General features: G+C 52.9%; 1 long non-coding RNA gene across 1 annotated transcript; it reads right to left on the minus strand.

The window, feature by feature from the left end:
- Positions 1-7,714: 7,714 nt before the first annotated feature.
- On the minus strand, positions 7,715-8,957 carry LOC135891171 (uncharacterized). The gene is made up of 3 exons (XR_010562257.1): positions 8,877-8,957; positions 8,394-8,511; positions 7,715-7,796 (listed from the first exon to the last, which is right to left on the minus strand). It is a non-coding gene; the product is annotated as an uncharacterized LOC135891171 (long non-coding RNA).
- Between the last annotated feature and the right edge of the window lie 1,080 nt (positions 8,958-10,037).

Genomic DNA, 10,037 nt, shown 5'->3' on the forward strand with positions numbered 1-10,037 from the left:
CTGTACACGTGCTCTCTACTGAGCCACACCTAACCCGCTTCACCTCTCTCTTTCTAGCAACTCAAAGGACAAAATGGACAAGACGACACAAGCACCAAAGAAACTGCAGGAAAAGGGAAGAAAAAGCCACGGACAAAGGCTGCACACACTGCACACACTGCACCCCTGCACCGAGGGCTCGGGTTCGACACTTCTCCGCACAGGCTTAATCCCCCTTCAGGTGCCCGGTAAAAGGACCTCCCTGTAAATAAGGATCAAGGTCCATTCCTTGCCAACCAAAATGCTTTATGGGTCCCTTCCATAGCTGAGGCTGAGCGACCCCCCTTTAAAAAGGCTTGAGGTCTCTGTGGATTTGAGCTCCTTAGGACCTAGCCTTTGAAATGCCCCGTGCCGTTGACCTCTCCCTGTCAGAAGGGTGCAGGTCTCCCCTTTCTAACTCCTCTTGGGCCGTTGGCACTCGCTGGGCAACGAGACCACCCACTTCTGAGGGAAGGGAGGTCTCTCCTTTACAGCGCTTTTCGCTCTGGCCCATTGGAACGCCCCTGGCTTAAGGACCATCCTGTAAGGAGGGTTTCGGTCTCCTTTGCCATGCAAATTAAGCCACAGGTCACTTTGACACGCCCGGCAAAATGACCGCCCTGTAACCAGGGTGTAAGGTCTTATACCTCTCACGCTTAAGCTAGGGGAGCCTTTCTGTGCCTGCGGCTGAGCGACTCCCCCCGACCCCCCACCCCTTGAGAAGGGTTGAACTTCTGTTTCTCTTAGTCACAGTAAATTCCCACAGAATGATTTCTTCTTGGCGTTTTTGAGATTTGAAGTGAAATCTTACTTGGGACCTATCCCGGTCAGATGGAACATGGTGTGGCGAAGGGGCGGCTGTAAGGGGATGGCGGAGGCCGTGGAAAATTCGCTCCTTTTCTCAAAAAAGCCAAGAAATGGCCCAACCAAGCAAATGTCACAAAGTCTGGAAATGAACAGGTGAGGTGCGGGGCTCCTTGCAGACCCTCACTTCCGTCTAATCCTTCCTCAAGTCCTTTTGCCCTGCCCAATTTACACCGCTCAACCAACCACAACTTTCACCCTTTGTTTTCTTGTGCACAAGAAAGAACACTGTCGGACTGATGAGTGTCTACTGTAGGGATTCGGACAGCTCCGTTAGTTGTGTCCGAATTCCAGGCCTTGTGTCTCTTTGGTGATAAAGAGAGGAGATTCCTCGGGCTACGTTCGAAGAGATTGATGTGGCGGTCCTTTCTGAAATGTGTTGATGTTGAGATGTTGTAGGTAGATGCGGTGGTTTTCAGAGCCGGCACGTGGGTGCACCTAACCCTACTAACAGGACCGCGTCACAAGTAAGAGGGGTCTTTTCTGGTAAAGGTTAGGGGGCACAAAGTTGTCATTTTCTTGGTGGGGTAGGAAGGTAAGTCGGGAAGGGTGTCGCTGAGGGACGGAGGATTGATTGGAAAGGGGACACTCAGCAGGATCCCTCCCTTACCTGTTCATTTCCAGATCTTTTCACATTGGGGACTCCCCCCCTGCCCCATTGTGTACAGGAGGAGTATTTTACTAAAGAAAGGGTGACTGCCCTGTAATCAGGGTTCAGGCCGCTTTCCCTTTTCTCCTCTCTGCATTGGCCCTCTTCACGCCAAGGTCCAAAGTGAGCTCCCTCTAACTAGGGGGTGGGTCTTTCCCTGCCTTTCACAAGGTAACACTGCCATTTGGAAGGTAGTTCTAGAAACCAGCCTCTTGAGAGGGTTCAGGGTTTGTCCTACTAGCTGTCCCGTGCCCTCCTCACTCACTCACGCACTCAGCCAAGTCAAAGCCCGCGTCCTCTGCATCTACCTGGACCCGCGTTCTGCCGCAAGCTCTCCTGCGCTCTGAAAGAGATCGGTGCCGAAAAGTAGGTATTGGGGTCATTTCCGGCAGGGCCGTGTACCTTGCCAATGTAATCTGAATGTACACTGTACACGTGCTCTCTACTGAGCCACACCTAACCCGCTTCACCTCTCTCTTTCTAGCAACTCAAAGGACAAAATGGACAAGACGACACAAGCACCAAAGAAACTGCAGGAAAAGGGAAGAAAAAGCCACGGACAAAGGCTGCACACACTGCACACACTGCACCCCTGCACCGAGGGCTCGGGTTCGACACTTCTCCGCACAGGCTTAATCCCCCTTCAGGTGCCCGGTAAAAGGACCTCCCTGTAAATAAGGATCAAGGTCCATTCCTTGCCAACCAAAATGCTTTATGGGTCCCTTCCATAGCTGAGGCTGAGCGACCCCCCTTTAAAAAGGCTTGAGGTCTCTGTGGATTTGAGCTCCTTAGGACCTAGCCTTTAAAATGCCCCGTGCCGTTGACCTCTCCCTGTCAGAAGGGTGCAGGTCTCCCCTTTCTAACTCCTCTTGGGCCGTTGGCACTCGCTGGGCAACGAGACCACCCACTTCTGAGGGAAGGGAGGTCTCTCCTTTACAGCGCTTTTCGCTCTGGCCCATTGGAACGCCCCTGGCTTAAGGACCATCCTGTAAGGAGGGTTTCGGTCTCCTTTGCCATGCAAATTAAGCCACAGGTCACTTTGACACGCCCGGCAAAATGACCGCCCTGTAACCAGGGTGTAAGGTCTTATACCTCTCACGCTTAAGCTAGGGGAGCCTTTCTGTGCCTGCGGCTGAGCGACTCCCCCCGACCCCCCACCCCTTGAGAAGGGTTGAACTTCTGTTTCTCTTAGTCACAGTAAATTCCCACAGAATGATTTCTTCTTGGCGTTTTTGAGATTTGAAGTGAAATCTTACTTGGGACCTATCCCGGTCAGATGGAACATGGTGTGGCGAAGGGGCGGCTGTAAGGGGATGGCGGAGGCCGTGGAAAATTCGCCCCTTTTCTCAAAAAAGCCAAGAAATGGCCCAACCAAGCAAATGTCACAAAGTCTGGAAATGAACAGGTGAGGTGCGGGGCTCCTTGCAGACCCTCACTTCCGTCTAATCCTTCCTCAAGTCCTTTTGCCCTGCCCAATTTACACCGCTCAACCAACCACAACTTTCACCCTTTGTTTTCTTGTGCACAAGAAAGAACACTGTCGGACTGATGAGTGTCTACTGTAGGGATTCGGACAGCTCCGTTAGTTGTGTCCGAATTCCAGGCCTTGTGTCTCTTTGGTGATAAAGAGAGGAGATTCCTCGGGCTACGTTCGAAGAGATTGATGTGGCGGTCCTTTCTGAAATGTGTTGATGTTGAGATGTTGTAGGTAGATGCGGTGGTTTTCAGAGCCGGCAGGTGGGTGCACCTAACCCTACTAACAGGACCGCGTCACAAGTAAGAGGGGTCTTTTCTGGTAAAGGTTAGGGGGCACAAAGTTGTCATTTTCTTGGTGGGGTAGGAAGGTAAGTCGGGAAGGGTGTCGCTGAGGGACGGAGGATTGATTGGAAAGGGGACACTCAGCAGGATCCCTCCCTTACCTGTTCATTTCCAGATCTTTTCACATTGGGGACTCCCCCCCTGCCCCATTGTGTACAGGAGGAGTATTTTACTAAAGAAAGGGTGACCGCCCTGTAATCAGGGTTCAGGTCGCTTTCCCTTTTCTCCTCTCTGCATTGGCCCTCTTCACGCCAAGGTCCAAAGTGAGCTCCCTCTAACTAGGGGGTGGGTCTTTCCCTGCCTTTCACAAGGTAACACTGCCATTTGGAAGGTAGTTCTAGAAACCAGCCTCTTGAGAGGGTTCAGGGTTTGTCCTACTAGCTGTCCCGTGCCCTCCTCACTCACTCACGCACTCAGCCAAGTCAAAGCCCGCGTCCTCTGCATCTACCTGGACCCGCGTTCTGCCGCAAGCTCTCCTGCGCTCTGAAAGAGATCGGTGCCGAAAAGTAGGTATTGGGGTCATTTCCGGCAGGGCCGTGTACCTTGCCAATGTAATCTGAATGTACACTGTACACGTGCTCTCTACTGAGCCACACCTAACCCGCTTCACCTCTCTCTTTCTAGCAACTCAAAGGACAAAATGGACAAGACGACACAAGCACCAAAGAAACTGCAGGAAAAGGGAAGAAAAAGCCACGGCCAAAGGCTGCACACACCGCACACACCGCACCCCTGTACCGTGGGCTCGGGTTCGACACTTCTCCGCACAGGCTTAATCCCCCTTCAGGTGCCCGGTAAAAGGACCTCCCTGTAAATAAGGATCAAGGTCCATTCCTTGCCAACCAAAATGCTTTATGGGTCCCTTCCATAGCTGAGGCTGAGCGACCCCCCTTTAAAAAGGGTTGAGGTCTCTCTGGGTTTGAGCTCCTTAGGACCTAGCCTTTAAAATGCCCCGTGCCGTTGACCTCTCCCTGTCAGAAGGGTGCAGGTCTCCCCTTTCTAATTCCTCTTGGGCCGTTGGCACTCGCTGGGCAACGAGACCACCCACTTCTGAGGGAAGGGAGGTCTCTCCTTTACAGCGCTTTTCGCTCTGGCCCATTGGAACGCCCCTGGCTTAAGGACCACCCTGTAAGGAGGGTTTCGGTCTCCTTTGCCATGCAAATTAAGCCACAGGTCACTTTGACAAGCCCGGCAAAATGACCGCCCTGTAACCAGGGTGTAAGGTCTTATACCTCTCACGCTTAAGCTAGGGGAGCCTTTCTGTGCCTGTGGCTGAGCGAATCCCCCTGACCACACACCCCTTGAGAAGGGTTGAACTTCTGTTTCTCTTAGTCACAGTAAATTCCCACAGAATGATTTCTACTTGGCTTTTTTGAGATTTGAAGTGAAAGCTTACTTGGGACCTATCCCGGTCAGATGGAATATGGTGTGGCGAAGGGGCGGCTGTAAGGGGATGGCGGAGGCCGTGGAAAATTCGCCCCTTTTCTCAAAAAAGACAAGAAATGGCCCAACCAAGCAAATGTCACAAAGTCTGGAAATGAACAGCTGAGGTGGGGGGCTCCTTTCAGACCCTCACTTCCGTCTAATCCTTCCTCTAGTCCTTTTGCCCTGCCCTATTTACACCGCTCAACCAACCACAACTTTCACCCTTTGTTTTCCTGTGCACAATAAAGAACACTGTCGGACTGATGAGTGTCAACTGTAGGGATTCGGACAGCTCCGTTAGTTGTGTCCGAATTCCAGGCCTTGTGTCTCTTTGGTGATAAAGAGAGGAGATTCCTCGGGCTACGTTCGAAGAGATTCATGTGGCGGTCCTTTCTGAAATGTGTGGATGTTGAGATGTTGTAGGTAGATGCGGTGGTATTCAGAGCCGGCACGTGGGTGCACCTAACCCTACTAACAGGACCGCGTTACAAGTAAGAGAGGTCTTTTCTGGTAAAGGTAGGGGGCACAAAGTTGTCATTTTCTTGGTGGGGTAGGAGGTAAGTCGGGAAGGGTGTCGCTGAGGGATGGAGGATTGATTGGAAAGGGGACACTCAGCAGGATCCCTCCCTTACCTGTTCATTTCCAGATCTTTTCACATTGGGGACTCCCCCCCTGCCCCATTGTGTACAGGAGGAGTATTTTACTAAAGAAAGGGTGACTGCCCTGTAATCAGGGTTCAGGTCGCTTTCCCTTTTCTCCTCTCTGCATTGGCCCTCTTCACGCCAAGGTCCAAAGTGAGCTCCCTCTAACTAGGGGGTGGGTCTTTCCCTGCCTTTCACAAGGTAACACTGCCATTTGGAAGGTAGTTCTAGAAACCAGCCTCTTGAGAGGGTTCAGGGTTTGTCCTACTAGCTGTCCCGTGCCCTCCTCACTCACTCACGCACTCAGCCAAGTCAAAGCCCGCGTCCTCTGCATCCACCTGGACCCGCGTTCTGCCGCAAGCTCTCCTGCGCTCTGAAAGAGATCGGTGCCGAAAAGTAGGTATTGGGGTCATTTCCGGCAGGGCCGTGTACCTTGCCAATGTAATCTGAATGTACACTGTACACGTGCTCTCTACTGAGCCACACCTAACCCGCTTCACCTCTCTCTTTCTAGCAACTCAAAGGACAAAATGGACAAGACGACACAAGCACCAAAGAAACTGCAGGAAAAGGGAAGAAAAAGCCACGGACAAAGGCTGCACACACCGCACACACCGCACCCCTGTACCGTGGGCTCGGGTTCGACACTTCTCCGCACAGGCTTAATCCCCCTTCAGGTGCCCGGTAAAAGGATCTCCCTGTAAACAAGGATCAAGGTCCATTCCTTGCCAACCAAAATGCTTTATGGGTCCCTTCCATAGCTGAGGCTGAGCGACCCCCCTTTAAAAAGGGTTGAGGTCTCTCTGGGTTTGAGCTCCTTAGGACCTAGCCTTTAAAATGCCCCGTGCCGTTGACCTCTCCCTGTCAGAAGGGTGCAGGTCTCCCCTTTCTAATTCCTCTTGGGCCGTTGGCACTCGCTGGGCAACGAGACCACCCACTTCTGAGGGAAGGGAGGTCTCTCCTTTACAGCGCTTTTCGCTCTGGCCCATTGGAACGCCCCTGGCTTAAGGACCACCCTGTAAGGAGGGTTTCGGTCTCCTTTGCCATGCAAATTAAGCCACAGGTCACTTTGACAAGCCCGGCAAAATGACCGCCCTGTAACCAGGGTGTAAGGTCTTATACCTCTCACGCTTAAGCTAGGGGAGCCTTTCTGTGCCTGCGGCTGAGCGACTCCCCCTGACCACACACCCCTTGAGAAGGGTTGAACTTCTGTTTCTCTTAGTCACAGTAAATTCCCACAGAATGATTTCTACTTGGCTTTTTTGAGATTTGAAGTGAAAGCTTACTTGGGACCTATCCCGGTCAGATGGAATATGGTGTGGCGAAGGGGCGGCTGTAAGGGGATGGCGGAGGCCGTGGATAATTCGCCCCTTTTCTCAAAAAAGCCAAGAAATGGCCCAACCAAGCAAATGTCACAAAGTCTGGAAATGAACAGGTGAGGTGGGGGGCTCCTTTCAGACCCTCACTTCCGTCTAATCCTTCCTCAAGTCCTTTTGCCCTGCCCAATTTACACCGCTCAACCAACCACAACTTTCACCCTTTGTTTTCTTGTGCACAATAAAGAACACTGTCGGACTGATGAGTGTCAACTGTAGGGATTCGGACAGCTCCGTTAGTTGTGTCCGAATTCCAGGCCTTGTGTCTCTTTGGTGATAAAGAGAGGAGATTCCTCGGGCTACGTTCGAAGAGATTCATGTGGCGGTCCTTTCTGAAATGTGTGGATGTTGAGATGTTGTAGGTAGATGCGGTGGTATTCAGAGCCGGCACGTGGGTGCACCTAACCCTACTAACAGGACCGCGTCACAAGTAAGAGGGGTCTTTTCTGGTAAAGGTAGGGGGCATAAAGTTGTCATTTTCTTGGTGGGGTAGGAGGTAAGTCGGGAAGGGTGTCGCTGAGGGATGGAGGATTGATTGGAAAGGGGACACTCAGCAGGATCCCTCCCTTACCTGTTCATTTCCAGATCTTTTCACATTGGGGACTCCCCCTCCCCCCGCCATTGTGTAAAGGAGGAGTATTTTACTAAAGAAAGGGTGACTGCCCTGTAATCAGGGTTCAGGTCTCTGTCCCTTTTCTCCTCCCTGTATTGGCCCCCTTAACGGCACCCGACATAGTCACTCTGCAGAGTAGACTCTTGCCCCTCCGCAGCCTTGATACCACAGAGCCCCTACCCAACGTGGAAGCACACGGTCTGTGAAGAAAACTAGAGGGAGCACACATGAGGAATTCAAAGCACTGACCTCTTACTCATAGCCAATTATGAACAGTCCTCAGGTTTCCGCCTCCCAGATATCTGCTTAGAAGGATGTCCAGGTTGCTCAGGTCCACTTGTGCCAGCTTCTTCTGTGGCTGGGGCTCCTGGCCAATTCCTCTGCAAGCGCAGCTTCAAAAGCCAAGCATGAGCCATCACTACACAAATCTCTATTGGTGTGTGAAATCTTGCCCTCATCCCTGCCTCCCTCTCCCATCCCATCTACATCAGCCCCACTGGATGAACAGAAACTGAGTGATCATTTCTCTCGTGGAGCAACAGTGACACCAGGTGGCCTGCCAGGGGAATGCACAAAGCATTTCCCTTAGGCAGTAACAGTGCCACCAGGTGGCCACTCGGTGTAATTGCACAGAACATGTCTCTCATGAAGCAAAAAGGAGACTGCGTGGCTACCCCGGGTAATCACAGAGCATTTCCTTCATGGAGCAATATTGACACCGGGTGGACACTCTGTATAGTTGCACAGAGCATTTCCCAAATAAAGCAACAGTGACACTGGGTGGCTAATCCAGGTAATGCACAAAGCATTTCCCCCATGGAGCAACAGTGGCACTGGGTGGACACCTGGGGTAATGCACAGAGCATTTCCTTAAGGAGCAACAGTGACACTGTGCCGTGATACAGCAGGGCCAGAGAGCAGCAGGAGAATGGTAGAAGAAAACTAGAGTGGTACGGATGAGCAATAGAGTGCCATAATTGTTCACTCACAGCCAGTCATGGAGAAGACAAAGCGGAGGACTGTTCATCTCTGCTTACAAGGATGTCCAGGCTGCTCAGGTTCACTTCTTCCAGTTTCTCCTCCGGCTGGGGCTCCTGGGCGATTCCTCTGCAAACACAGCATATAACCCAAGCAGGAGCCATCACTGCCCAAAGTTCTACTGGTGTACGAGATACTGCCCTCCCTCTCCCATCCACTGTACATCAGCCCCACTTGATGAACAGTGACAGTCAACTCCCACAGTCACCCCCACCACTACCAATGGAGGATCTAGTACCATCATGCTTCTCTTCCCCCTCCCAATGCCCCATTGGGTTGCAGACGCCCCAGACCAAGCCTGTGAGCATGCACCATTGCCCATGTTCTATGCAAGGAGACAGGACAAGGGGAGAGAGAGAGAGTATGTTGGCCAACATATGAGAGCTCAAAGAGAGACACATAGGAAGAAGGACAAACTCACCACCTGTACTCACCTTTCCGGTTCCAGGCCTCTGCTCAGGTGAACATGCTCCTCCCTGTCCAAGAAGATCAGCTGCTCCCAAGATAGGGAAATTCTCCCTCTGCACCCAGAACAAGGAGGAAAACTTTTATTACAAACCGAGCCCCACCTAAAGGGAAGCAGATGTTTGTACTCAGCCTTTACCACACATGTATCTTAGAGGCCACCTGGGGTATTTCTCAGAATGTAGTTGCCCTGGACCAACAGTGACACCCAGTGGCCAATCACGGCAATGCACAGAGCATGTCCCCCAGGCAGCAGCAGTGACACTTGGTGGCCACTCGCGGCAAAGCACAAAGAATTTCCCTCGTCGAGCAACACAGACACTACGTGGCCACTCAGGGTATGGCAGAAACCATTTCCCCCCCACAGCGCTGCAGTGATACTCGGTGGCCAGCCGGGGTAATGCCTGTGCTGTCTGCCTTGGACCATCAATGCCATCCGGTGGCCAGGCAGGGTAACATACAGACTGTGTTTCTCCTGGAGCAGCGGTGACACCCGGTGGCCAGTTGGGGAAAAGCGCAGCGTGCATCTGCCCTGGAGGAGCAGTGACAGCCTGTGGGCAGCAGGGGCAGCACCAGCCCCTTCCTCATTGGGGGAGCTGAGGTGGGGTAGACAGAAAATTGTGGCAGTTGCATCCCCACCACCACCACGAGGCCTCACCCCTCACTGAAGTGCAAGTTCCGCCTCCTCCCCTCAAAGGCTCCGGCCCTTCACCAGCCCAGAGGCCAGAAGCCAGAGCCAGGCAGGGTAGGGCGACTGCTGCGCTAGGTGGCGCAATGATGCAGGCAGCCACAGCGCTCCCCACTCTTGTCCTTGTGCTGGGTGGGGTCCCGGGGCTGTGGCTGCTCCTCAGTTCCCGGCCGCCCTTCGACCGCTCACAGACCTTAAGAGCCGCTCGGGTTGGGGTCGGGCTCCAGGGCCAGCAGAGCCCTCGGGGAGCAGTAACCACGAGGGTTAGGACCCAGGAGCCCAGGCTGGAGCAGGTCAGCCCGGAGTGCTGTGCAGAGCCCTGGACCCTCCACATAACGTGTGTGGTGCAACTTGGTGACTGGAGACACAGGCCAAGGGCTACTCTCAGACCCCTGCTCACGTCCGCTACTGAATATTGCCTGCTTCAGAGAGGATACCTAGA

Source organism: Emys orbicularis, chromosome 18, assembly GCF_028017835.1.
Source record: "Emys orbicularis isolate rEmyOrb1 chromosome 18, rEmyOrb1.hap1, whole genome shotgun sequence".
Taxonomy (NCBI): Eukaryota; Metazoa; Chordata; order Testudines; family Emydidae; genus Emys; species Emys orbicularis.